This window comes from Lissotriton vulgaris, chromosome 9, assembly GCF_964263255.1.
Source record: "Lissotriton vulgaris chromosome 9, aLisVul1.2, whole genome shotgun sequence".
NCBI classification, from domain to species: domain Eukaryota; kingdom Metazoa; phylum Chordata; class Amphibia; order Caudata; family Salamandridae; genus Lissotriton; species Lissotriton vulgaris.
The window spans coordinates 96385699-96413662 of record NC_141697.1 but is presented as its reverse complement, the minus strand read 5'-3'; the positions used below and the strand labels follow the sequence as shown (position 1 = coordinate 96413662).

The following is a 27964-nucleotide window of genomic DNA, read 5'->3' as shown; positions in this document are numbered from 1 at the left end:
CTCTGCCGGAGTTTTAGGATCCGGGAAAAAAGTCTTGAGCTTGACAGGTTGATTGATGTGGAATTGGGTCGGCACCTTTGGGATGAATCTTGGGTTGGTTCTAAGCGTCACAAAGTCTCTAGAGAATTGTAAGAAAGGCTGTGCAATCGTGAAGGCCTGTATCTCACGGACTCTGCAGGCTGAAATAAGAGCCAGTAAGATAGCCACTTTCCAAGTTAGAAACTTTAGCTCCGCCTTGTGAACAGGTTCAAAAGGCCTTTTTAGAAGTTGGGGCAGAACAATATTGAGATCCCACTCAGGAGGAGGAGGCCGAACTGGAGGAAAAGCTCAGAATAGCCCTTTAAAGAATTGTTTGATCAAAGATGATGAACATAATGATGGTTTGTTGGAACTCTTTCTGAATCTGGATATTGCCGCCAGATGTACCTTAATGGACGAGAAAACCAGTCCTGCCCTAGCTAAGGAAGGATGTCTTCAGGTGGAGCTTGAATTGGATGAACATTATTTTCTCCATACCAGGAACAGAATCGCTACCACAGGCCTGTGATAAAATCGCCCTGCAGTCTGAGGAGATGTTAAGATCCTTGAACTCTAAGAAGTCAGGAGCCAGGCGTGCAAGTGCAGTGATTGAGGATCCGGGTGTCGGATCTGGCCCCCCTCTCTTGTTAACATTGACACTGTCGGCTTGAGACGAAGTGGAGGCTGCTGAGAGAGGAGAAGGAGTTCCTAAAACCAAAACTGTCTTGGCCAACGGGGAGCAATGAGGATGAGAGTGCAATGTTTCCTCTTCATCTTTTGCAGTACTTTCGGACTGAGCGGGATCGGAGGATAAGCGTATGCAAATATTCTGGACCATCTCATCAAAAGGGCATTTCCCCTTGACCCCTGTTGAGGAAACCTGCTGGCATAAAATAGGCATTTGCTGTTCTGCTGTGTGGCAAACAGATCCAGTGTTGGTGTTCCCCATGTTTGAAAGATCCTCTCCACTTGATGTTGCTCGAGTTCCCATTCGTGACAGCCTTTGAAAGCCCTGCTGAGTTTGTCGGCTGGAGAGTTCTGGACACCTTGCACATGTTCTGCTCTGAGGGATATGCTGTGGTGTGTGACCCATTCCCACATTTCTTGAGCTTCCAGCGACAGGGTGAGAGATTTCGTTCCTCCTTGTTTGTTTATATAATACATGCTGGTGGTATTGTCCGTGCGCACCAGCACTGACGAATTCGCAATCCTTGGAAGGAAGGCTTGCAGGGCCAGAAAAATGGCTCTCAGCTCCAGGCTGTTGATGTGCTTCTGCCGGTACTGCTGAGACCACCGCCCTTGAATCTGAAGGTCCTGGAGGTGACCTCCCCAACCTTCCATGGAAGCGTCTGTTGTCAGGGTGAACTCTGGTATGTCATGGAGAAAATTGAGGCCCGGTGACAAATTGTGCGCCTTTGACCACCAAAGAAGGGCTTGCTTCATCTTGGATGTTACTTTGATGCGGTCGTCAAATGATCCGTCGACTTGCCTCCACTGTCGAAGTAATTCCTCCTGCAGCGGCCTCATTCAGAGTCTCGCCATAGGGATGAAGCTGATTGCAGACGAGCACATCCCTAGAAGGGAAGCAAATGTTCGAACCGAAAGTGACCTTCTTGCAAATATTTGTTTTGCCAGCTTTAGCAGTTTGTTTTGCCGCTCTTGAGTCAAGAACGCTTTGCACTGGCATGTGTCCAACACCGCTCCCAGAAAGGTCAACTCCTGGCGAGGTTGAAGCTGAGATTTGTTCGAATTGAGGGTCAGTCCAAGATTTGAGAATAGGGAGAGGGAAATCTTGACCGCTTCCATTGTGGAGTTTCTTGATGGTCCTTTTAATAGCCAGTCGTCGAGGTATGGGAAAACTTGTATTCCCTGTGAACTCAGCATGGTCGCCACCGGGGCTAAACATTTGGTAAATATTCTTGGCGCCGATTTCAGGCCGAATGGAAGCACTTTGAATTGAAAGTGGACACCAGCCACTGCAAATATTAGGTATTTGCGGTGTTTTGGGTGAATAGGGATGTGGAAGTAGGCATCTTCCAGATCCAGAGAAGCCATAAAGTCCCCTTTGTTGAGACAATTCAGAATGTCTGTTAGCGTTACTATGCGAAAACTCTGTTTCTTCAGATATTTGTTGAGCTTGCGCAGATCTAATATTGGACGCCACTCTTCTGAATTTTTCTCTACGAGGAAGAAGCGAGAATAAAACCCTTTCCCTTTCTGAGAGGCAGGAACTCTATCGCATACTTGTGTAGCATCTTTAAGGCCTCTTTGAATAGTAAGTGAAGACGAGGGGGAGGGGGACCCTTGGGCGGCGCAGTTGGTGGTTTCTGCAAAAACTCCAGAGTGTGTCCATTCCTGACAAGATCCAGGACCCACTGATCCGAAGTTATTTTCCGCCACTGTTGGTAAAAGGCGGAAATTTTGGCGCCCACGGGAAGGGGAGGATGAATGACTGACGTCCGGCAAAGCTCATTGGCGCTTGTTGGAATTACGCCCTTGATTGTTTGAGCACCGTTTCCCTCCCTGACGAGAGTAACTACCAGAGGCAGGCTGTCTGTAGGATGATTGATAGTACGGTTGTTTGTACTGAGACTGGTACTGTCGATTTTGCTGGTTGGAATAATTTCCTCTGGAGGAGTAACCACGGCCTCTTGCTCCTCTAAAGGACCCTCTCATCTATTGTAGGGTACCTAGTGATTTTGCAGTGTCCGTATCCATTTTTATTGCCAGCAAAGCGTAATCGATGTGTTTTCCAAAAAGCGAATCCCCATCGTACGCCATGTCCAAGAACTTCCTTTGGACCTCAGGTCTGAAGGTGGTAGTCCTGAGCCTACCTTGACGCCTGAGGACTGCTGCTCCAGCCTATTGCCTAAAGTTGGTGTTCGAAATATCAAGGGCGCAATCAATTATTTCCGATGCCCCCCTTGCTCCCTCAAGCACAATCCTGCGTACCTCCTGTTGACGATCCTCAGGGATCAGATCAAGGAACTCAGACAGATCTGACCACATCTGTCTATCATAACGGGCCAAAATTGCTAACGAATTAGTTGCCTTAATGGAGGCTGCTGCATTTGCAGAGAACTTCTTCCCTATTGCATCTAGTCTTCTGCCTTCCTTGTCAGGTGGCGTTGAAATAGGAGCTGAAGGGTTCTTGGACCTCTGTTGTGCTGCCTGAGATATGACAGAGTCCGGTCGAGGGTGTCCTATTAAGCAAGATGGAGTATCAGGTGGCGCTCGATACTTCTTCTCAATTCTTGGAAGGACTGCCGGAATGGAAGCGGGCGTTTTCATGATGTTGAGGCCCTCTTTCCGTATGTAATCAATAATAGGGATAGCTCTGGTAATTCTGCCATACCCCTCCTTAAAGTCATGCAAAAAGCAGTCAGACTGCTCAACTGTGACAGACAATTAAAATCTATTAGCTGCACTTTGCATTATATTATGAAATCCGCCAATATCCTCAGGGAGAGAATTTAACAGGCGTGGCGCTGGCGGTGAAGGCATGGATATGCCATAATCATCCCACGGATCAGTAGGTGTATGATCTGGCAACTCGCCTTCTTCCCTGCCATCATCCTCATCATGAGAAGAGGTATCATTGTCACCTTGGGGTGTAGGGCCAGTATCCTGCCTTGGTGACAATGAAGCTTTCGGCGAAGGAGGCCTTGGCATGTCAACTGGGACAGGCGACACAAAAGGTGCAACTGGAGTTGGAGGAAATCTCTGGCGATAGTCTGCTAACATAGCTTGTAAGTCTTGAATTAAAGTAGATGGCAGATAACTTGTGTCCTCTGAACGAGGAGGTCTGGTATGGGGCGAATGATATGGCGTTGACAAGTCTCCATTCGCACAATGCTCTTGGTTATCATCCTCATCTTCCTCCTGATACTTGATGTTCAATTGTGAAGGGTGACGGGCAACCCCAAAAGGTCCCTCATCCTCTTTGCTGTCATCCGAATCATCCTCCACATATGTCTCCAAAAGGTGTGATGGTAAGAGTGGAGAAATGTGAGACTAGTCTTGCCTCTGATAAGTTTTCATTTGGAAACGGGTATATTGCACCCTCGTCGGAGGTGTGCTGTAAAGCAGATGAGCTGATGCCATTGCTTTCGTAAAAGTCGATGACGACGAACCTGGCCGAGGCCGTCGATGGTGTCTTCGTCGACGAATCCTTCGTCGATGGCATCTTCGTTGACGAACTCTTCGTCGTCGACGAGGTCGTCGATGGTGTCTTCGTCGACAATTCCTTTGTCGACGAGGCCGTCGATGATGTCTTCGTCGACGGAACTGTCGTCAACGGGCCTGTTGTTTTCATCGACGGGGCCTTCGTCGACATGGCTTAAGCGATCTTCGTCGACGGAGCCGTCGTTGACGGGACAGTCGACGATGATTTCGACGGCAACTGGCCCTTCGTCGAGCAAGGCTTCACAGGCGACAACAACATTTTAGCAGATACCAGAGGAGAAGTAATAGCCGAAGTGGTGACCGTAGCAGAAGAAGTTGAAGAGGTAGAAGTCAAAGTAGCAGTATGAATAGACACCAGAGAAACAGTCTTAGTCTGGGCTGTACTCACAGTGGACGGTCTTGAAGGAGACGATGCACTCTTTGAGGGTTCTAAGACTCATTGAGAGGGTTTAAGTTTTTTCTTCCTCTCAGGAGAAGAGCTCTCTCTGGATCTGGCTCTCTTGCTGGAGGTAGAGGCCTTGTCCTCATCATCTGTGGAAGATGATTTTAACCACAAAAGAACCCTTACCTCTCTATCCCTGAATTCTACAATCCTTCACAACATGTGAGGGGTGCAAACAATAGATGCAGTCAGAGTGCTGGTCGTCCACATGGACCTTCTTCTTATTGCAGGTTCCACAAGCCTTGAAAAGAGCCTTCTTTTCAGACATTTTGAAGAAAAAGAGGCACTCAGGGAGACTCCCTTACACACGAAGTGCGGGGAAAATCTGAGGAGAAGCAGTTCTGAGCTAGAAAGGTTCTAGAGGGTGAGGACAGCTGATTGGCTGAGGCTACTATTTCATGTCTTTTTACATAATGAGGTAGATAGGCTGCTAAGTTTTGGGCCTAGCTAGGCCTTTAGGCTTTTCCTGCCTACTACAAGAAATTTTTAGGCACTGCTATTGTATATATTTTAACCGTGGGACTCCCGCCTCGACGACGGGGAATGATTCAGGCATTTGAATCTATTAAAGATACGCCAATACTGGATAAACTCCCTGATTGATCTCAAGTTGTGTATGCTGGAGTTTTGTTATTTTGGCCTATTCAGGTAAATATTGGCTATTTTTCTAAACTGGTGTGGACTCCTTTAATAGTGTTTTCACTGTGTTACTGTGTGTGTGTGTGTACAAATACTTTACACATTGCCTCTGGGATAAGCCTGAATGCTCTTGCCAAACTACCAAGGGGTGAGCACGGGTTATCTTTGGTGTGTAACTTACTTGCCCTGACTAGAGTGGTGAGTTCTGCTTGGCTTAGGTGCATACTCTAGCCAATTAGAAACTCAATTTGTAACCTGCAATATAAACAAGGAAGAACTTAGAGTAAATATTGTTTAAAGAAGCTTAGGAAAGTGATCACAAACAAGTTCAATTTAGAGCTAATAACAGATTGGATACAAAATATAAAGAAGTTCTATATGATAAGATACGACACAGAAAAGTGGCTACAGCTTGGGAGTCATTTGAGGCGCTACTGACTTGTTGAAAGCAAATACGCCACATGCACTGGATGGTCCTCATTGCAAAACATAAAACTAATCTCTAAGCTAGCAAAAAAACAAAAAAAACATGGGTATCAATGGGTTAGTTTAAAAGACTTTATCCTTGGAAGAGCTTATGTTGGAATCAGAGGTAGATTGTTATTGTGACTAGGAATTTATAGGATTTCATTAAATGCCACAATTAAAGAGAGAAGTAAATAGTGCTGCACCTGAAGGACAACCGTAATCTACATTGGAAGATAATTTGGGTAATTAACACTTTGGGTGCTCAGCTCGTCATGAGGCACAGTGACGCTGTGCTCATGACGAGCTGAGCTCATCATGACTGCCGCGGAATGCCCACGCAGCGATAATTCCCCTCCTGTGGGGGCGTTCCATTGAGTGGGCGGAGTCATGACGAGCTGAGCTCGTCATGAGCACAGCGCCACCGTGCTGCATGACGATCCTAGCTCGTCACAAGCATTGCGGCGCCGTGCGTAGCCCCCCTCCAGCCCGCGTCGCGAGGGAATTAGCCCCGCGGCAAAGGTAGACCTTAAAAAGCAATATATCCAGACAGCACACAGAACAGGCCGTCAGCTTCTCTCAATGCTGAGCAGCACCAAACCCCCAAAATATGACTAATCATTCCAACTTGTCGTTGGCAAGTTAAACAGCACCTTAGAAAGAAACTCATCAATCTAAATGTTAAATCGAGTAAGTGATGCTGCACCACACTATGTCATAGCTACTGCTAATTAGAACCCTACTGCTAGTGACTTTTAATATGTGCCAGGATATAGGTCTAATATGTGCAGTTATATCGGTATATCCTTGGATAGATCACAGGGTACCCAAATCTAGACGTGGTTTTGTAGGAGCTAAATTTCAGTCTGATCACAACGGGAAGAGTTACCACACTAAATTTGCACAATGTGACTATTAGGTTAACCAAGGAAGTACATTGTAACATCATCAGTAACAACCTTTGGTCAATCAGAAAAACAAAGATGGACTTCAATGATGAAAAATATTTAGAAGCTACCACATAATTATATTTAAGTAACATAAAAAGTCTACAGGTTTGTACCGATGTACATTGCGACCTCTATCAACTAACTTGAATTGTAACCACATATAAAATCTGAAAGATAGAATTAAAAAAAGACAGTGTTTAGCTTATTGTGAGTATCACACTACTCTTACATACTACTCCCTATTTCTTTTATTTGAAGGCTAAACTATAGGTCACATGTTTTGCTTCAAAACAAAACTACGCTACACCACTTCCACACCTCGCATGTGCGCAACGAAACATATAAATACATATAATAAATACATAAACATGACTAAATATGAGTATGTGGAACACCATCACTTACTCCACAGCTGCCAATCAGACTTAAAACCTTCTACGACAGAGCTGTCATACAATGACCAAAGAGTGATCGATCTGTGTCAGGTTTTCAATGTGCCTACCAGCTATATAAGCAACTTGCCTTGAAGTTTTTTGCGTGTAAATCTAGGCTTTAGATATACTAAAAATCTGGCAGAGAAAGGGTCTCTAGTGGACCAATACTGAAGAACATTATGATGAAGAAAGCCCCAAAAGTGGATTTAATAATTCCTTCAAACCGCATCCGCAAATGTGGAACAAGCAGAATCTTCGATGAAAGAGCATCATGTGGGATGCCTTAATGATCCCATAACCCCACTGCTCAACCTTTTTTTGCAGCCTTTGGAAAAGGCACCTAAAGTGCAGCGGCTGCGGCTCAAACGGTATGCCAGCATTATCCAAATCCACCTGACCCATGGCAGACAGACATCAAAGCTTTCTAGTTCAAGAAAAATACGATGAAAAAGCAATCGGTTCTGACACCGCCTTCTCATCCAGTGACCCTTTCAACAGGCACAACACAAAAGGTAATGGATGAAATGCTTGAATTAATGTCAGATATTGGTCATTAATCTTGGCCACATTCCAGTTCCATTTTTACCTGGTATGTACAACTTTCAACAGCACCACTCATCATAAGACTCAATGTACCAACCCAACTAGTTGGACTAAGGCTCCACATGAAGAAAAAACTCACAACAACAGAAAACTTGCCAAATAAGTCACTCCACCAGCGTTTGGTGTAAATACTAGGGACACATTCCATGTCCAAGGCACAAAACCAGAAACCTGTCACAAAGTATTTGGAACATCACAGAGGAAAACTTAGTAACCACTAACTGAAATTCTGTCCCAAAAGAGAGAGGCTGATTCCTCAGGGACTAGGGGTTGCTTTTAGTTAATTCAGAAAACGTTCTATAAAACGAACGTATTGAAACAAGCCTAAGACTGTTAAGCAGAGGCATAGATGTTCCTTGACAGTACAAAGAGGGCGAGACCTCAAGTCTATTGGCAGAGTCACACTTCTGTAAACCACTACCCTGGTTTTTTTTCCCCATCCTTGGAAACAACAACAAACTGTACTATCCTTTAGTGGACTTGCTCCTTCCACAGAGCAGCGCCGTTTGGTAGCAGCTGCTGCTGTCCCCATCTGCTGCTACCAACCCGGAGGTCAGGAGTTCAAGGCCCTTCTCCATCCACAGGCTCCTTTCTCCATCCACAGGCTCCTACCTGCGCCTTATCCATGGTTCTTCAGTGGTAGCGCGTAACTGCTCTGCTGCTTGACTGCCCTTCTGTCTCTTTTTCTGCTATTTCTGTCCCTCTTTCTGCTTTTCACTCTCGTTTTTCTACCTCTGCCTTTGCTTTTATCATGCTGTTTCTTTCCTCTCCCTTGTTGCCCCTGCCGTTGCGATACCCTTCCCCCCTCTAGTGTCCCATCCCTTTCCCACATGTCATGCCTCCCAGCTTCCCCCCTGCAGCACTACATCATGGTTGCCGTTGTCCCCCGCACAGCTGGGAAACCAAAGGCAAGTCAGTGTACGGCCGTCCGTCCCTGGACAGCGTCCAGCGTCAGTTACCCTGCTTCTCGGACATTTCACCACTACGACGCCAGCACCCTCTTCGCCCTCAACCCGGGACCCACACCGCCTGCCATCTAGCATCATCAAAGAAGACTCTTGGACCATTCGCCTGCGGGAACTGCAAGCGCACCTTCAGCCACACCAACAAGCCAGCTCCTCTCACCACCCGGCTGAACAACAGCGCACCCATCTGGCTCAACCGCATCCTCCTCAATGTTTGGTCCCTCCACAAACACATACCGCAGATATCTAGGACCTCCTCAACGTCACCTCTCCTGAAGCGCTTACTTCACGGAAACCTGGACCAACCCCTGCTCAGACCATACATCGCCATCCCCAATGCCTACAAAATCACCAGCAAGGACCACCCCAACCACCCAGGAGGAGGCATCACCACAGTCCACTTATCGCACCCCAGGCTCTTGCATCCACTGACTACATCCTACTCGGAGACCTCGACTTACACATTGATAACCCCAGTGACCAGAACACTGCCTCCCTTCTGGAGAACCTCGATAACAGACTCAAGTAGCTAGTCACTGCACCGACCCACACAGCCGGACACACGCTCAACTCAGTCTTCTCAACCAGCTGGAACATCAGCTACAGCCACACCTCTGTACTCTCCTAGACTGACCATCACTGCGTGCATCTTACCTTCGCCACGCCCACTGTACACCACCACCATCATCATCCCCCGTCGCAGCTGGATCAAAGCCACCATAGAAATTCTAGTCAACTCCCTCAACACAGCCACTCTACAAACAGACGCCAACACCGCAGAACGCAACCTCCACCGATTGATCTCCAACTGCGCAGATACCCTGGCACCGCTCAAGAAAAGACCAGGCAAGCAACACTCCTAGAAGGCCAGCTGGTTCACTCCCGCCCTCTACAAGTCCAGACACCCTGCAGAGGACTTGAGAAGAGATGGAGGAACAAAAAACCCCTCAACTCATGCAACTTTCAAATCTGCTTTCAATGTACATCACCTCCTCCAGAAAACCACAAAGAAAAAGTCCCTCCAAGACAGAATCAACGCCAACGCACACAACAACGCCATCATCAAGGAGTTCTCCAGACCCAACAGTGAGACCACAAACGTTACCCGCTTCCAAAACCTCTTCAATAAACTCGGCACCTTCTTCCAACACAAGATCAGGAAGATATATGAAAGCTTCGACACCCTAGACCCGGCCAATACGCCTCCCACCATCACACACAACCAAGCTGCACCCCAACAGACCATGCTCTGCTAGACCACGCTCACAACGGAAGACACGATCAAGACCATGAAGAGCATCCACTCAGGAGCACCGATTGATCCTTGCCCATACCACATTTTCCACAGAGCAGCCGCCGCCATCGCCCCGCAGCTTAGCCGCACCATCAACTGCTCCATCGAAACCGCCACCTTCCCCGACTTGAAACATGCGGAGGTCAACCCCCTGCTGAACAAGCCGTCCTCAGACCAGACAGACCTTTAGACCCATCCACCTTCTTTCCTACCCAGTCAAGGTCGTCGAGAAGGCCATCAATGCCCAACTATCCGAGTTCATTGAAGTAAACTATGTTCTGGACACCTTCCAAATCAGCTTCTGAGCAACCACAGCATGGAGACCGCATTCCTTGCTGGCACCGCCAACATACGCTCCCTCCTTAACTGAGGAGAGACCTCAACCCTCATCCTACTAGACCTCTCAGCCGCATTTGACACTGTGTCCCACCGCACCCTAATCACGAGACTCGACGATGCTGGCATCCGCAACAGGGCTCTGGACTCGATCCACTCCTTCCTCACTTGCCGGACCTAGTGAGTCAGACTAACTCCATTCCTCTCAGAACCCACTGAGATCAGCTGTTGGGAGCCCCAGTGTTCGTCCCTGAGCCCCAATGTTTACATGGCCCACCTCGCAGCCATCATCAGAAGTCAGACTCAACACCGTCTCATATGCCGATGACTCCCAGCTGATCCTCTTCCTCATCAACCAACCCACAACCGCCAGAACAAACTTCCATAGTGGAATGAAGGCTGTTGCTACTTCGATGAAAGGCAGCTGCCTCAAGCTCAACTCAGACAAGACCGAAGTACTCATCCAGGGACCCACCCCTTCAGCTGGGATGAATCCTGGTGGCCAGGTTCTCTGGGATCTCCTCCCACCGGATGGACCACGCATGCAACCTCGTCATCATACTGGACTCATCGCTCACTATGAACTGCCAAATCGATGCAGTTTCCTCAGCCTGCTTCCACACGCTCTGCCTGCTTCGAAAGACATTCAGACAGATACACACAGAATCCAGAAAGACGGTCACCCACCCACTCATCACCAGCAGACTCGACTACGGCTACAAACTCAATGCTGGCGTCACCCAGAACCAGCTCAAGAAACTTCATAACATCCAAAAGGAAGCAGCCAAACTGGTACTCGACATCCCCTGCCGTAGCCATATTATGCAACACCTCTGACAACTCCACTGGCTCCCAGGCAACAAGAGAATCACTTTCAAGCTCCTCACTCATGCTTAGAAAGCTCCACATACCTGAACCACTGTCTCACACGTAGCCGCCAGACAACTCCGATCTTCCCGATTTTGCTGCCTGAGCTGCGCTTCCCTTTAGCCCCTATTCTGCTCGAGCTCTGCGGGCGCTTCCTTTCCTACCGCTGACATGCTGACCCTCATCAATAAACTGTTGGACTGGTTCAAGTCGCTATTCTGGAAGGAAGAGATGGAGCTTACGTTGGTGGGGCTTCAGTACAGCGGCAAGACCACCTTCGTCAACGTGATTGCGTCTGGACAGTTCACCGAAGACATGATTCCAATGGTTGGCTTTAATATGAGAAAAATAACAAAAGGTAATGTTACCATAAATGGAACATTGGAGGGGAGCCACGGTTTAGAAGCATGTGGGAGCGTTACTGTCGAGGCGTCAACGCTGTTGTGTATATGGTAGATGCAGCTGACTTGGAGAAAGTTGAAGCTTCAAAAAATGAACTCCACAATTTGCTTGACAAGCCTCAGCTGGATGGAATTTCAGTGTTAGTCCTGGGAAACAAAGAGATCTTCAGAACGCCTTGGATGAAAAGCAGCTAATTGAAAAATTAAACCTTTCAGCGATTCAAGATCGGGAAATCTGCTGTTATTCTATTTCATGTAAAGAGAAAGACAACATAGACATCACATTACAGTGGCTTATTCAGCACTCCAAATCAAGGCACTACTGAAGAGGTGTTCATGTTTCATCCCCACGCTCATCCTCCCTGGGTATAACACTGGCAAAAAGGGAATGGAGTTTGGATACTACCAGGACTCATACTTCAGCGGATTCTGTTCAAATTAACTTCAGCTTTATGTGTCCTTTTTAAATGTCCATCTTTGTCAAAGTTCTCTTATCGCCTTAAAATGACAGAAAACATTCTGTGCTGGAGTTTTCCAGTAAGCGTATGCATGTGTGGTGATATGTAGTGTTTTGTCATCAGACGCTGAAAACACATAATAGCAATCCCATATAGCTTACCAAATATGTTATTGCAGAGATGATGTAAATAGCCATATGCACAGAGACCTATTATTTTGCTGTTTTAAATTAACCGCCAACTTGGAGATGCTTATATTTGAGAACATGGGAGGTTACATTTGTATTTACAGTATATATGGATACATGCTATTGCTCGCCTTGTGCTCAGACTCCCTCGCAGAGCATCTGGGAAGACCGCTCTAGCTAAACTCCACTGGCTCCCTGTCAAGGAGCGAATTACATTTAAAGCCCTCTGTTTTGCGCATCGAATTGCCCAGGGCAAAGGCCCAGACTACTTAAAAAATCTTCTCACCATGCATCGCCCCATTAGAAACCTGAGATCGTCTGGTTCGATGTTGTTTAAACTCCCTAGGACCACCAGAGCTAGGATGGGTGGCTGCTCATTTAGATACCTGGCTTCCAAGTGTTGGAATGAACTTCCGCTCGACCTCCGAATGGAGCCTTCTGAGACTAGGTTCCGTGTAAAACTTAAGACGTTCCTTTTTCCTCCTGTGTAACTTTTTTGCTGTTTTCCTCTTTTGGCCACTTTTTCTTCTGCCTCTAACGAATTAGCAGTATTTAGCGCGGAAACACACGGTCCTTTGTGTAGCCAGGTGCTTTAAAAATGGTTTTATTATTATTATTATTAGTTGTCTTACTTTAATAACCACATACTTCGTATGAAAAATAAATTGGGTCAGTGTGGAATCTGTTATTTCTTTTCATATTGTTAGCACTTGCAAAGCCAGACTTACATTGCTTCTATTACAATAAAGGTTTACATTTTCTCACGGCCTTCAAACGAAAAAAAGAAAAAACTCAGATCTTCCCAACTCGCCCTTGCCTCCGTCCACAGGATCTACAATACCAGTACCGGAGAAAGTCGTTCTCCTACCTCGCCTCCAAGACCTGGTACATCCTGCCCCTCCATTTCAGGCAACCTGCGTCTCTGACCCAATTCAGGAAGGACCTCAAGACCTGGCTCTTCGAATGATCCTCCACCCAGTCTGACAAGCAGCTTTCCTCCTTGAGGACCTCACGGGTGAGTAATCGCACTATACAAGACCCTGATTGATTGACTGATTGAATTAATTATGGCTCAATATGTGCTAATACACAAACCTCAGGTTACTGCAAGGCGACTCTTTGTACACAGTAAGTTGAATGCAAGGTGAATTACTACGCTTTGATAAAGCACCCTGAGGTACATGCAAAGGTACACTTTTTGTGCTTGTAACAAAGCACCTGAAGGTACATGCAAAGGCACACTTTATCAAGCAAACAAAAACTTCTCCAAAAACTTCATATAACAAAGACAATATGTTCTAATATGCAAAAGCCAGTAATCAGACCAGTAATTTATATAGTTCATTTATCTTAGATACAAAAATATTTTTATATACAAATCCATTTAATGAAGAAAAAAAAATCTAAAGTCATATATGCGCCGAGACACCCCAGGGTATTTGTTCGCGCAATAAAAATCTCAAAAATAAAAAATACTGTATATGGTTATATAGTAAAATATACATGATTTGTGAGTACCCACATCAAGGAGCAAACGATACAAATACTCAATCTAGTACAGCACAGAGACACTAATGTAGCCAATAACAATACAGTGGTAAAAAAACAACATACATCAAGAAACTATACATCACAAAAGTCACATAACAAACATCAGAGAACAAGGAAAAATCCAAAAAGATAAAAATTGTTGCTCATTATGCTAATTTTTCTAGTGTAATGAGTATGAATGCACAGAGACTGAATATGCACTTGTATAAAAGCACCCAAGGTGAATGCAAGGGTATTCTTTATTCGCTTGTATAAAAGCACCCGAGGTGAATGCAAGGGCACTCTTTATTCACTTGTATCACAGCAACCCGAGGTGTATCAAAGAGCACTCTTTATTCACTTGTATCAAAGCACCCTGAGTTGAATATAAGGGCACTCTTTGTTCACTTGTATCAAAGCACCCTGAGGTGAATTCAAGGGTACTATTTATTCACTTGCATTACAGCAACCCGAGCTGTATCAAAGAGCACTCTTTATTCACTTGCATCAAAGCACCCCGAGGTGAATATAGGGGTATTCTATATTGACTTGTATCAAAGCACCTTGAGGTGAATGAGAGGGCAGTCTTTAGTTACTTGTATCAAAGCACCCAGAGTTGAATTCAAGGGCACTCTTTATTCATCTGTAACAAAGCACCCCGAGGTGTATGCAAGGGCACTCTTTATTCACTTGCCTCAAAGCACCCCGAGGTGAATGCAAGGGCACTCTTTTTTCACTTGCCTCAAAGCACCCCTAAGTGAATGCAGGGGCAATCTTTTTTCACTTGCATCAAAGCACCCCTAGGTGAATGCAAGGGCACTCTTTATTCACTTGATTCAAAGCACACCGCGGTGAAATCACAGGCACTCTTTATTCACTTGTAGCAAAGCACCCTGAGGTGAATACAAGGGCACTCTTTATTCACTTGTAGCATAGCACCCCGAGGTGAATTCAAGGGCACTCTTTATTCACTTGTATGAAAGCACCGCAAGGTGAATGCAAGGGCACTCTTTATTTACCTGTATCAAAGCACCCAGAGGTGTATGAAGGGTACTCTTTATTCACCAGTAGCAAAGCACCCCAAGGTGAATGCAGAGAAACCCAATATGCACTTGTAGCAAGGCACCCAAGGTGAATACAAGTTGAAAATATGTGTTGATAACAAAGCACCCAGAGCTGAAAGCCAGCTGACAATATCTAATAACAAAACACCCTGCATTGAATGCAAGGTGAATCAGGATGTACCGATAACAAAGCACTCTCAGGTGCCCACAAGGCCGACTCAATATACAGAGGTTACAAAGCAGCTTTAGACGAATGCAAGGCGAAGTGTTTAACGAGTCTGCGAGCAAATGTACTTCAATGAAATTAACTGCTTGGAAACATATCTGGATGTTTTATCAACTAATTTTATTAAAAATTCCACCACTGTCCAATTTATTGAAATGTAGAATTTGTTAAAATGGGTTAATTGGGACTATGCCCTCAATCGCCCTGGTGCAGTTTGTATATTGGTCCTATATGGTATTCCAGTACTTGGCTGCCAAAAAGAAATAAGCAGTGGCCACCCATCCTGACTCCGGATGAAAGTATCACCATAAAGCGAGAGGAAACTGACAGGATATATCTAGAGGGCAAATTCAGTTGTAATTTAAATTGTAAGAAGTTGGGGCCATTATCAGATAAGGACTGATGCACCAAAAGGAAGCCAGTGCAGAGGTAGCAGGGAGCATAGGGAAGGAGCCCTAAAAGCATGTGTGCAGCTGCATTCTGTTCAATTTGTAAACTGTCAAAAAAGGTATTGCGACCAATCAATAAATCAGTAGATTTGAAGTGGCACTGGCAGAATCCAGTTAATTAGCCGAATAGGCAGGTCTTCAGGGTCTTTTGGAACTCTGGAAGAAATAGGGAGGTCTGTAAAACAAAGGGTAGCTCATCCCATGTCTTCGCTGCTAGATAGAAGGAGCGACCTCCGCACCTGCTACGTCAGATGCTAGGGGTGAGCGGTTGAGAAAGGGACACAGAGTGGAGGTGTCTGGTGGGCTGATGGAAGTTCAGGCAGTGGCTCAAGTAAGCGGGTCTGCAATCGTTTAGGGCCTTGTATGCATGGGTCTGGAGCTTGAATAGGCATCTTTTCTGTACAGGGAGCCAGAAGAGTTCCATGAGGGAGGAGGTGATGTGGGTTCATCTGGGGAGGTCCAGGACAAGTCTGGCTACAGCGTTCTGTATGCTCTGTAATCGTCAGAGGTGAGCTGCGATCCATGCATAGAATGCATTGCCCTCGTCCAGTCGACTGGATATGAGGGCCTGGGTAATGGTGCGTCGAGCTTTGGGGTAGCTATTTGAGTATCTTGCAAAGCAGGTGGAGGATAAAGTAGAAGAAGGAGGAGACCGTTGACCCAAGTCATTGTTAGCTTGTAAGAAGGATGCCTAGGATCTAAGCATTGTCAGGCAGGGTAGGCGTAGGTCTGAGTTCCGAGGGCCACCAGAATGCTCTTCTTTTGTTTCTGAAAATCAGTACCTCTGTCTTGTCCATGGGTTCCCCTAAACCTAAAGGTTCTCTGTGGGGTTTCTGCGTGTGCAGGAAGGATGGCGCCTGGGCTGGTAGCGGTAAGAGTTAGGTGAAAGATAATAATACTAGTATGGTGCTACAGGTCAGAGGAGATCCCCAAACCTCTGCAGTGAGTGACAAGGGCTCACTCAGTGAATATAACAAACAAATCCCGTGCACACATTAAGTTTGGTGTCTGTACACCTCATTCATAGTGAAAAAGTCTCATCACATGAAACAAAGTGGACACATCGGAGTAGTTTCTTTCAAATGAAAATGTATTGGACATCAAAGAATACAACCAGCCAACACGTGTTTCGTCATGCGGGTGCTGGACCCGTGACTCTTCAGGGCTGGGGACGAAAAAATAAATCAGAGACATGGTACATTGTGGTAAAATACCCATGACATTATATCACTGTAAAGTGAAAAGCGCAAGGGAACACACCTCACGTGAGGGCAAAGCTTATGGAGGTGAAAAGCGACCTATGTACATGACAAAAGTGACATCACACGAGAGATAGTTTAAAACCATGGTGAAAATTAAAGAAAAATATATAGACAAATACAGGCAGGAAGAATATCATGTTAAGAGTTAATCAGCACATCAAGTCACAATGAAAGTCCTTTGCTCATGAACGTCAATCATATGAATAAATGGATCAGACAAACAGTTTGGTGAAGCGTGAGTGAAACAGAACTATAAATGAAGCACCAATAAATTGCAGTCAAAATAGGACATTCTTAAACTCAAGTATCAAAACAGGACTTTTGTAAAGAACAAAGGAAAACCAAGCTACATAATATGCATACTAAAGTGCAACACGAAAAGTCACAAACTATGTCATTTGCCTGTGAAACCTATATGCACCAATCGTTAATGTTACCGTATTCTAAACAGACTTTAACTCATTACAAGATTCCTGATTCCAATGTTACTTAGAAACGTAAGGCACACAACTAATAGAGCACAAAGGTGGAGAATATTGCGATGACTGATCTTCCATCCGTTATGTATGGACGCAACAATATACAATTTAAGAAGATCAAAACTCGAACACAACCAGAACAGAGATGTTGTGTGCCAAAATGTAAAGAGAGAAAAAAGGAATCAAGTGCACAGTGGCGCGGAGCTAAGGAAAATATGTAACTGTCAAAATCAAATGTGGGAAGTTCAGAAGGGGGAAACAATGTAGTAAGGTAAGTGAAAAGAGAAACGGGGCATGAGGCGCTTCAGGGTACGTGCAAAAACGCCTAAAAGTGGGGATGACTCACCGAATAGCCAGTGATATTTCCGACCCGGCTAGCACGAGTGTAACAAAGGTATCTCAGTGTTGGTTAGCCTCACTGTAAAGGGTCAAAGTGGGACAGAGAGGTACTGCCGTCTCCACCGGGATTCTAAGGGAAAACAAACAAACACGGCAAGGGATGACACCTCCGCATGTTATGGGAGCAACTACAAGTCACTGTAAAGAAGTGGGTTGTAATGGGGAGAACAGGCTCACCTGAAAGTTAGCAACGACGTCAAGACCGGTGGTGTCTTGACGCAAAGGCAGGCCACAGCACAAGAAGAAGGCCTTGAGCACAAAATGGAGAAACAATGATGTGGTTCTACAGTGGGTAACCCTTCCCATTAGCAAGTTGCCAAAACTGCTAAGACAATGTCATACACATAATTTTTGCAAAACAAAAGGTCTTGGAAACACAGACACAAAAAAGTCAATCATTGGGCCATTGGCTGCCAGTCTGTTGCCTTTGAGAAAGAAAAAAAATAAGAAAGATAAGAGGGAAAGAAAGAAAGAAAACAGGAAAGAAGGAAAGAAAGAAAAAACGAAGGGAATAAGGAAAAAAAAGAAGGCAAGAAACAAAGAAGGCACAACATAAGGGAGGCAATAATGAAGGAAGGAAAGGAAGGCAAGAAAAAAGAATGACATACAGAAAGAAAAAAACAAGTAGGAAAACAAGGAAAGCAAGAAGGTATGAAAGCAAGAAAGAAAGTGTGAAAGAAAGAGAATTATAGAGAGGAAAAGAAAAGGAGAAAAATAAAGTAAAAGAAAGCATGGAACGCAAGAAAGAAGGAACGCAAGAAAGAAGGAAAGGAAGAAAGCAAACAAGCAAAAGGGAATAAAAGCAAGAAAGAAGCAAAGAAGGAATGTAGGCAAGAAAAAAAGAATGAAAGCAAGAAAGAAGCATAAAAGGCATGAAAGAAGAAAGAAGGAATGAGACGAAGAAAAAGGTAAAGAAAGAAGGCAAGAGAGAAAGAAAGCACAAAGAAGGGATGAATGGAAACAAAACAAGAAAAAAAGAATTAAATAAAAAAAGGAAAGCAGGAAACCAGAAAATAAGAAACAAAAGAATAAAGGAATTAAGAAGGAAAGAAAGAAAGAAAAAAGGAAATGAAGAAAGGAATGAAAGAATGGAACAAAAATGGGAAGAAATAATGAAAAAAGAAAAACCTAAACAAGGAAGAAAGACAGAAGGAACAAAAGAAAGAAAGGAAGGAATTAAAGAATGAATGAAAATAAAAAGGAAAGAGTCGCGGGCACCCCACCTAAAATGGCCGCCTAACATTATGCTCATAGATTTCTAAATCGGAATGCTGGTGCTTCCAGAGGGTGCCTTTTCCAGAATTCATTGTCAAGATGCAGGGATGAATTTATGCTGCCTGGGGGCTGCCATTTTGTTTTTCTCCCTTACGGGTTTGGCCTCATATTTCTCTACACGACACTCTCCCCTGCAATTTTTCAATGTTTCCTGCATGTTTTTTTTCCCCTGGAGCCAATGTGTCTATTTTTAATAAATGTTCCTGTTTGTCTGGACTTTCATTGCATGAAGACTGTTTCATACTTACAGAAAGTCCCATCAACATGGCATCTAACGTACTGTTACCTTGAACCACCAGCAAGAGACTTAAGCAGGACCCTCCATCTCCACCCAAGTCTTCTTCTCCGATTTCCTTGAACAGGGTTTGGGAGGAGTTACGCGCCATCAGTCCATTTATTGAGGAAACAAACTGTTGCTTACAGTCGTTGAACGATAAATGGTCTTCCATGGAGTCCTGTATCATTGTGGTGGAACTTAATCTAACTGAAGTATAAGTCTCATCTACTAAAATATGCTTGTTGGAGAAGGAAATCTTACAATTGAAGAAAGCGACTGAAGATTTGGAAAATAGGAACCGTCGCAATCACTTACGCATCTATGGTCTTCCTGAAGGTCTTGAAGGTGACAACCCCATTACATGCTTTACAGCTTTCTTATCACAGTTTTAGGGTCTCCCTTCTACAACTAAATTGAACATACAACAAGCTCATAGACTAGGGTCCTCGTCTTTCTTCCACATCTGTGCCTTCCAATCCTCGTGTAATAATTATTTTATTTCTACAATTCACCGATCATTTGTTGGTACTAAATGTCGCTAAAGCCAAAAAGAATCTCTCCTGGCATGGCACCAAAGCATTTGTCTCCCAGGATGTTTCTTCAATGACTGCCAAACGACGAAAGGAGTTTCTGGACCTTCGCCCTTCTCTTCGCTGCTTAGGTGCAAGATATGGCTTGTTCCATCCATGCCTCTTTAAAGTCACATTTCTCAACAAGACTTCCGCTTTTGAGGATTCAGCTGACCTTCGCAGATTTATTCAGTCCCGCTCTACTACATCAACGGAGACAGCTCCTTTTTCCTCTGGATCTTAATTCTCATACTTCTTTTATTGTACTATTGTATTGAAGTTGTTGTTCGAGTTCCTGTTTTTTTAGACTTCATTGCTTTTTCTAATTCTATTATACATAATCACTTGTTTCTTTTGCAAGTATATTGTTGGTTCTATCTTATTCTTCTTCATGTTCTTCCCTTCTATTTCTGTTTTTACAAGACGTTTTGCTGTAATGTTTGGCTCCCTTGTTGATCGATCAACTGTTTCTATTGTCCGTTAGTGCCCCATCCTTCTATTTGTCCCATTACCTTCCTGAACAATGTTTACTCTTCTTCTTTCTCTTCTGGAACTTGTTTGCATTTGCCTAGTTTTTGTTATCGGATTTAATTGTTTGTTTTGTTCTCTTCATATATTTCTTTATCTACTTTTACAGGTTCAGCGTAATTTGCTAGGCCTTATCCATGTTCCATGTTCCCGTTCCTGGTAAGGTTTATTTTACCGATGTCCTGGTGTGATGTGTTGCCCCTTGTTTGGTGTGCTGCTTCAGTTGTCTCTTGCCACATCTCGTTCTTTTCCCTTGTTCCCTCAAGGTACGTATCACAGTTGTCATTTTGACATGTACTGTCTTCTTTTTCTCTTCCCTTCCTTTCTTTCCTTCTTGTTGTATCTAATCGTTTTTCTTCTTCATTGGTCTCACATTTCCCCTTTACCTACTGGTTACTTTACCTCCTTCCCCCCTTCTTAATTCACTTTTTTACTGTTGCATATTTTGTACTTTATGTATTTTCAATGGTTTTGCATTCAGAGTTATCTCCTGGAACGTGAAAGGTTTTGTTAATCCAATTAAAAGACAGATAATACTCTCCCATCTTGCCTCTTATAACCCTGGTTCTTTTACAAGAGACTCACCTTACAGGAAATGAGGCATAAAATTAAAAAGGGGATGGGTGGGCTCAGTTTTATTTTCAACTACTGCTAATAAGATAAACAGTGTTATAATATTATGCCACAAGAAATTGAATTGTAAAGTTATATCGCAAGAAATGGATACAGAGGGTAGATGGTTGTTGGCTAAATTGTTAACCAATAATATTTCTTTAACTGTTTTTAATATTTATGGCCCTACACAGCCTGATTGTTATTTTTGGCCTCTGATTACACAGAAATGTATACAGTTTAGAGATGATCTTTTTATACTAGGAGGTGACGGCAATCAAGTTGTCGACCCCTTTCTTGATCGCCAATCTCAGGTTCGCTTCAATTCTCACAAAACTCAAACATTTTCTTAACACTATCTCTCAGACACACCTCGTTGACTCTTGGAGACTCTCCCATCCTGATACTCCTGATTTTACTTTCTTCTCTCCTCCTCATAATTCTCTCTCCCGCATAGACTTATATTTTTCTTTCTATGAGGCCGATTAGGATCGCGGAGAATCCGTTCCTCCGGGCCGGCGGAAGCCACCGCCGGCCCGGAGGATGCGGATTCTCCATAGCGGAGCCTTCAATGTCCCCCCGCCAGATTAGGATGGCTGGGGGAACGAGAAGTCCGTCCTCCGCGGTCGCCTTCCGACAGAGGCGGAAAAGCTCTAATATGGTGGCAGTGTCTATCAGACACCGCCAGCCATATTAGGATGGTGGGAAAGACATGCTTTTCCGCGGCGGCTTTCCCGCCGTGGAAAAGCATACAGACTTTCACTTTGCGGGCCCGTTGCCGGCCCCCTGGGTGAAGGGGGGTGGTGGGTGCACATGGGGGTACAGTTAAGGTAATAAAATTAATTGGCAAAAGGACTAAAAAAGTAAGAGAAAAGAGGTTCAAGAAGAAGGGAATTATTAAAATGCCTGTGGGAGGATCTGGGACACGGAGGGAGCAAATCAAGATCTGTCACAATTGGGGCATGATCAGAAATGACGATAGGTTCAATAGAGGAGGATATCAGATTTTGAGATAAAGACTTAGGGCCCGATTAGGATCGCGGACGGACTTGAGTCCGTCCGTGACCCCCTGTGGAGGAGGGGACGTCCGCAGGGGCTGCGGCGTTCCCACCGAGCAGATTAGGATGTGACCGCCAGGGTGGCGGTCACATCCACTATCTTTAACATTGCGGCGGGTGCAGGTTAAAAATGCATGCATCGCATTTGCATGCACAAAGCGGCAGGCACCGCGCGCAGTGCCTGCTGCTTTGTGCACGCAAATGCAGGGGGATACCATAGACTCTGAACACCTTCACTTCCAGATCCACATCGACCCCAAGACCACACTCAGAGGCACCCTCCTTTACAGGCCACCAGGACCCCGCGCACAGTTTAGTGAAGACATCACGGACTTCATCACTCCACACGCACTCCCCTCCGAGGACTACATCCTTTTGGGAGACCTCAACTTTCACCTTGATAAGAACAACGACCGCAACACCACCACCCTTTTGGACAACCTCGCAAACCTCGGACTTAAACAACTTGTCACTACCCCCACCCACATCGCAGGTCACACACTCGACCCTATCTTCACCTCCAGCAAACATGTTTCCTTCAGCCACACCACAGATCTCCTTTGGACTGACCACAGCTGCGTTCACTTCACCTACAACAAGCCCACATCCAACAACCACCCCCAACCCACTCTGCAAAGAAACTGGAACAAAATCACCATCGACCAGATCTCCTCATCGCTTCTTCAAAAGCCCCCCGCCCACTCCTCAAACCCAGACCAAGCAGCCACCAACCTCACCCAATGGTTATCCAACAGCGCCGACATCCTAGCACCACTGAAAAAACGACAAATCAAACTAGGCAGCAAGAAGGCCTCCTGGTTCAACGATGACCTTAAGAAATCCAAGAAACTCTGTCGCTCCCTCGAGAAGGCCTGGAAAAAAGACCCAACCACCAGCACCAAGGACGCCTTCAAAAACGCCACCCGCATACACCACCAACTAATCCGAAATGCCAAGAAAGCAGCCTTCAAGGACCATCTAGATAACAACGCCCACAACAGCAAGGAATTATTCAACATCGTCAAGGAATTTACCAACCCCTCAGCCAACTCCAACGACATCACCCCCTCTCAAGCCCTATGCGACTCCCTAGCCTCATTCTTTCACAACAAAATTGCAGACATCCACAACAGCTTCGACAACCAACCCGGAGACCAAACCACCCAATCCCCTGCAGGACCCCCACCCCCCCTGAACATCCTCAATGACTGGAAGCCAATCTCCACTGAGGACACCATCCGTCTGATGAACTCTATCCACTCAGGATCCCCCACTGACCCTTGCCCTCACCACATCTTTAACAAAGCAGACTCCATTATTGCACCGCACCTCCGAGACGTCATCAACTGCTCCCTCAACTCCGGAACCTTCCCGGAAAGCTGGAAACATGCCGAACTCAACGCCCTCCTGAAGAAACCCACAGCTGACCCCACCGAACTCAAAAACTATCGCCCTATCTCACTCCTTCCATTCCCGGCCAAAGTCATCGAGAAAGCTGTCAACAACCAGCTCGCCGCATTCCTCGAAACAAACAAATCCCTCGACTCCTCACAGTCCGGCTTCCGAGCCAAGCACAGCACAGAAACCGCCCTCATCGCAGCAACAGACGACATTCGAACTCTACTGGACAATGGAGACACATTTGCCCTCATCCTCCTCGACCTCTCCGCAGCCTTCGACACAGTCTGCCATAGCACCCTTCTACAACGCCTCAAAAACATCGGAATCCAAGGAAAAGCATTGGAATGGATCACCTCGTTCCTCTCCGGAAGAACCCAGAGAGTCCGCCTTCCACCATTCAAGTCAGAGGCTACTGAAGTCATCTGCGGCGTACCTCAAGGGTCCTCACTCAGTCCCACCCTCTTCAACGTTTACATGAGCCCCCTCGCGGCCATCGCACGCCAACATAACCTCAACATCATCTCCTACGCCGACGACACTCAACTGATCCTATCACTCACCAGAGACCCTAACACGGCCAAAACCAACCTACACGAAGGAATGAAAGAAGTAGCCGAATGGATGAAGCACAGCCGTCTGAAACTGAACTCAGACAAAACAGAAGTGCTCATCTTAGGTACCTCCCCCTCCGCCTGGGACGACTCCTGGTGGCCAGAGGCCCTTGGAAAAGCACCCATCCCGACGGACCACGCACGGAACCTGGGCGTCATCCTAGATTCCTCACTCTCAATGAACAGACAAGTCAACGCCGTTTCTTCATCTTGCTTCAACATTCTTCGCATGCTCAAAAAAACATTTCGCTGGATCCCTACCGAAACTAGAAAAACAGTCACCCACGCTCTGGTCACGAGCCGACTGGACTACGGAAACACCCTCTACGCCGGCACCACCGCAAAACTCCAGAAAAAACTACAACGCATCCAGAACGCCTCAGCCAGGCTCATATTAGACATCCCGCGTAAAGAAAACATCTCTGATCACCTGAAAAACCTCCACTGGCTCCCCGTCAATAAGAGGATCACTTTCCGGCTCCTTACCCACGCACACAAAGCACTCTACGAAATCGGACCCGAATGCCTCAACACACGACTATCCTTCTACACCCCCTCCCGCCAGCTACGATCCTCCAACCAAGCCCTTGCAACTGTACCTCGCATCAACAAAACCACCATGGGAGGTAGATCCTTCTCCTACCTAGCAGCTAAAACTTGGAACTCACTTCCCACTCACCTTCGCCTTACTCAGAACCACCTAGCATTCAGAAAGCAACTCAAAACGTGGATATTCGACACGTAACTCCCCACCCTTCTTCAAGCGCCTTGAGACCCTCTGGGTATGTAGCGCGCTATACAAATCTTTTGACTTGACTTGACCCCAATACCCCTCCCATATATATGGGACTCTTTTAAAGTTACTGCGAGAGGTTTTATTATAGACTTTGTTTTAAAAAAAAGAAACGTTTTGTTCAACAACAAAAGCCACCTTAACACATATTAAGAATTTAGAACATTAATTTTATACTCCTTCGATGGATGCGGTCTCACCAGCATAGATACGTGCCAAATTAGCATTCAATAAGACTACGACTGATAATGCATCCTCAATCCTTCTTCGTAGTAGTGCTCGCTACTATGATGGTTGTAATAAAGCAGGTAAGCATTTAGTGACTTACCTTACAACACACAAAGAACGTAGTTTAATTGAATCTATTTATTCTACAGATGGCTCTCATGCATAAAGATCAGGATATTCACAATGAACTTTTCTATAAGGACCTCTACACCCCAGAATCTCCTCCCTCTTCTCCTATGCAAAGATATCTTAATAAACTCCCAACTCCGTCCACTTCTCACCTTAATCTTTCTGACCTTGAAACAGATTTATCCCTTAATGAATTATTCACTGCATTACATACTTTAAAGAAAGGAAAGACTCCTGGAAACAATGTTTTTTTTTTGTTGAATTTTACTTGCACTTTTACAATTTATTACTCTAAAATCTTTTCCATTCATTCTTTCTAGTTGGTAAGACAGAAGGTACATTTCAGGAAGCCACAATTTGCCTCATACATAAAGAGGGTCGAGATCCTATGTTTTGTAAAAACTATCACCCGATTTCACTGGTCATTGTCGATTCCAAACTATTTGCCAAAACGCTTGCCTTACGCTTAGACCCCCTTCTCGCACCTTTGGTTAGTAAGGAGCAGTGTGGCTTTCCTTAATGTTTTAAACAAAATCCCCTCCATTTCCGCATCTTTAGCGGCAATCTCGGTTGATGCTGAGAAAGCTTTTGACAGAATTGACTGGTCCAATTTATTTGCATCTTTGAAGTGGCATGGTTTTGGTCCCAAATTAATTTCACTTATCTCTATTATATTCTGCCCCTAGATCCTCGGTATTAGTTAATGGCTGTATCTCATATTGTTTTCCTCTTCAACGTGGCGTTTGCCAAGGCTGCCCTCTTTCTCCTTAGCTCTTGAACCCTTCCTTTCCTCAATTCACAATAATGATTCCATCTCAGGATTTTCTTATGGGGACCATCATTTAAAACTTTCTGCTTATGCAGATGATATCCTACTTTTTATTTCTGTGCCCAAAACTTCTATTCCCCCTTTATTGCATGAATTTACTTCATTTTCCCTTGTTTCTGGCTATAAAAATGAATTCAGATGAAACAGAAATTCTTCTCCCTTACAAAATTTAGTCTTCCTCATTCTTTTTCTTCCACTGTTTTCCTTTGGAATAGTTTAAAAATAAAATATCTAGGTATGTGGTTCTCCAACTCCATCGCTTCTTCCGTTAAATGAAATATGTCTGCCGTTCTATCTCGAATTGAGAAACTACTTTCCTCGTGGAACCCCCTTTTTGTCTCTTGGTGGGGTCGGTTAGACTCAGTCAAAATGATGATTACCCCTATATCGATTTATGCTCTCTCCATGCTCCCTGTCCATATTCCCACCTATTATTTTAAGCATATTGACTCTTGTCTTTCATAGTTTCTTTAGAAGAACAAGAAAGCTAGGATCTCCTGATCTTCTCTTCGCAAGCCAAAGTCTAATGGAGGTGTGAACTTTCCTGACTTTCATCTATATCATAAGTCATTTTCCCTTCGTTAGGCCTCGAAGTGGCTCCTTTCCGAACCTTCCCCCTTTATTCCCCTCTGGCTATCCATTAAATAAACCTTATTACCTTTCTCTCTAAAGGAAGTCATGTTTATTTTCTGCCAAAAAGCCTTTTTCCTTCTCTTCCCTTCTTCAAACACACGTGTTCCCTTTTGAAACCTTTGATGCAACCTAATTCCATTCCTAGAGAATCCTTTCTAGAATCTCCAATATGGCATAATTCCCTTATTCTCACCTTGGAGATTAAGGGGTATAATCTGGGTTAAAGACCTTTTTGATGGACTATTTCCATGTTCTTTCCCCAAATTCTAAACCATATTCCATTGCCCCCGATCCTTCTTACAGAAGTTCGCTACTCTCATGGTGGTCATTCTAGATACTTAGTACTCTCTTCCCTATTCACCTCTTCTTATCATCCAAAATTCTCTCCTTAAAATACTTCTTTCTTTACCCAAAGCTTCTCTCATCTATAAATATTTCTCAGCTCCTAACTTAGAATGTGAAAAAACGAAATTGGAACTTTCTTGGGAATCTGACCTGGGCTGCGCATGGAACATCACCTTCTGGGACAAACTCTGATCCCGTTCTCTCAAAATCTCTCGATCTGTTTCTGTTACTCAATCTAGGTTTGTTTTTTTACCATAAACTTTATCTTACCCCTGTTTCTATTGCTCGATTTTCCCACTCCACTGTTTTCAATTGTTGGTCCTGTGGTTCTTCTGATGCTGATCTCATACATCTCATTTTTCTTTGCCCTTCGGTTATTAGCTTTTGGGAGAATGTCTGGTCCTGTATTTCTCGCCTGTTTAACATTTCCCTTTCCTATTCCATTATTCTTCTTTTCTCTGGAGGTCTCTCTGATTCCTTAGATTTTTCCACCCATAATCATGGTCTCTTCGACCATAAGCTTGCCCTAGCTTTCCAATACATCTCTCTCAACTGGAAAACACTTACAAAACTCTCTATCCAACACTGGTGGCATAGTCTTTGCCATTTCCATCGACTTGCCATTGCTTTTGCCTCCTCTTGTAAGCCAGTGGTTAATAGAGATCTTTTTTGGTTGCTTCTTACTACTTATTTAAACAATCTAGTTTTAGCAGATAAATCTTGTTTAAATTCTGAACATTTTAAACCTCCTTGAATGTTTATCTTCTCTGTTCTTTGTTTTTGTACCTTTGTTGGCTTATTGTACTTATTAATTCATTAGGTTTTTATTCACTTTCCCGTGTAAATATGCATTATACCAATGTGTAAGAATTTTTTCCCTCTTCCCCCTCTCTCCCCTCTCCACTCCTTCCTTCCTTATCCCTTAAAATTTTAAACAGCTTTCATTTGTTATCTCTGCACTAGCTAATTCTATTGTTCTGTTTCTGTTTTAGTATGCTTAATCTGTTTTGTGGTCTTTGTAT

At 44.7% G+C, this 27964-nt stretch overlaps 1 protein-coding gene and 1 pseudogene across 10 annotated transcripts in view; one reads left to right on the top strand and one right to left on the bottom strand.

Moving 5' to 3' along the window:
- GPHN (gephyrin) overlaps positions 1–27964 on the bottom strand; it is a 2075463-nt gene that overhangs the window by 1507374 nt on the left and 540125 nt on the right. The gene's annotated exons all lie outside the window — the stretch shown is intronic.
- Positions 11349–12324, top strand: LOC147689659 (ADP-ribosylation factor-like protein 8B-A pseudogene; annotated as a pseudogene).